The sequence below is a fragment of the Bubalus bubalis genome, chromosome 19, assembly GCF_019923935.1.
Source record: "Bubalus bubalis isolate 160015118507 breed Murrah chromosome 19, NDDB_SH_1, whole genome shotgun sequence".
In the NCBI taxonomy this organism is placed as follows: domain Eukaryota; kingdom Metazoa; phylum Chordata; class Mammalia; order Artiodactyla; family Bovidae; genus Bubalus; species Bubalus bubalis.
The window spans coordinates 3,138,939-3,140,818 of NC_059175.1; the positions used below are offsets into that span (position 1 = coordinate 3,138,939).

General features: G+C 43.0%; 1 non-coding gene across 1 annotated transcript; it reads left to right on the forward strand.

Annotated features, from left to right (window-relative positions):
• The first annotated feature begins 210 nt into the window (after window positions 1-210).
• LOC112580729 lies at window positions 211-315 on the forward strand. The gene has a single exon (XR_003105068.1). It is a non-coding gene; the product is annotated as a U6 spliceosomal RNA (small nuclear RNA).
• The last annotated feature ends 1,565 nt before the right edge of the window (window positions 316-1,880 follow it).

The following is a 1,880-nucleotide window of genomic DNA, read 5'->3' on the forward strand; positions in this document are numbered from 1 at the left end:
ATGCACATATAAGTACAACTACACACAGAGATTTAGTAGAAATAGAATCTAACTACCTATATGAAACATCTTAATCTAATTAACAACGTATTATGAACAACTTCCCATGTCAATAAAGCACTTCTTTATTATTTTTAGTTGTTGATGTTCAGTTGCTCAGTCATGTCTGACTCTCTGCGACCCCATGGACTGCAGCACACCAGGCTTCCCTGGCTTCAGCAGCACATATACTAAAATTGGAACAATGCCGAGAAGATTAGCATGGCCCCTGCACAAGGATGACGTGCAAATTATTTTTAGTAGCTTTATCATTTTCCATTGCGTGGTTGGACCATAATTAAACATAGCCAGTAATGCCAAGGATGAAGGGTAGGGCTGGGGATAGGAGAAGGTTGGAGTAGGAGGTCCAAGGCGGTATGAAATTACTGACACCAAGGCTGGAAAGACTTAAAAAAATATTTATTTATTTAATGTTTGGTTGTGCTGGGTCTTCATTGCTGAGCATGGACTTTCTCTAGTTGCAGCAAGCAGGGGCTACTCTCTCATCGCAGTGGCTTCTCTTATTGCAGAGCACAGCGTCTAGGGCATGTGGGCTTCAGTTGGAAAAACTTTTGAGATGCTTTATATTGTGAGAGGTCCTGGAGGGATTTGGGTGGATGAGAAAGAGCCTCTGGCTCTGGAAAGGGAACCATTGGAAGGCTTATAAGAGGTTGGAAGTCATAGTCATTTGCTCATTCACTCAATAATTATTTATTTAGCTTCTAAACTGTGCCAGACATTCTGATGGTGATACCACAGTGAACAAGATAGACTCTTGAATTGCCTGACTTTCAAGGAGTTAGTGAGGAGCCCCATGCTGCAACTATCGAGTAGCCACCCACACGTGGCAACTGGACAGGGGCCACCCTGCACATCACTGGTAGAGAGGAGTTGCCCCAACACAACTTGAGAGGAACCCCAAGTCCTCCGCTGAAACTTGAGAGGAACCTTGAGTCTCCGGCTGCAACTCGTTGTATTGTAGGCTGGGGGAGCGGGAAGATCACAAATAAATAAAACCGTCACATATTGAGAAAAGTACTAGGAAGGAAAATGAATAAGGCAATGTGGTGAAACATAGAGAGGTGCTAGAAGTGGGAGTGTGAATCTTGGACAAGGTGAGTGGGTCCAGCATCTCTGAGAAGGAGATATTTGAGCTGTGATGAGAATGAATAAGGTGAGGAAAGTTCTAGGCAGAAGAACCAGGAAGTGCAAAGGCCAGGTGGAGTCGGTAAACATAATAGATGACTGGGAACATTTCATTCATTCACATGTTCACTTAGCTTGGATTGAGTTCCTCCTCTATTGTAGATAAGAATGTGGAAATCAGTTACTACTCCTCCCTCAAGGGAGAGAGTCATCCATTAACTTCATTTATTTACTCATTCATTCACTGATTCAAACACTTTCTGAGGACCTATCATGGGCTAGACCTTAGACAATAAAAAGAAAACAAAGGTGAGTAAGAATTAGTTCTTCTCTGAAATTAGGTTTGTGTGTGTGTATGTGTGGGCAAAAACAAGGATGGGAAGAAGGTTCAACCAGAGAGAAGAGGTAGCCAGCCCAGGGTCCCACAGCTGGCAAACGTCAGAGATGGGACTAGAAGGACAAGGAGACGTCCTGATTTCTAACCTGAGTTTTGTACGCTGTGTTTTCCTGTGACCCTCTCCTTTTCTACATAAGTCCTTTGTCAACTCAAAGTTTATGCATGCAGCTTTCCCCAATCCACACCTGGAAAAAGCATTACATTTATATCATTGCCGGCCTTAGGATTAAGTCTATAAATGGTTCTGCTCACAGTTCTCTCATGTTCACTGGATGTCATAAAAATGTCTCAGCACAAA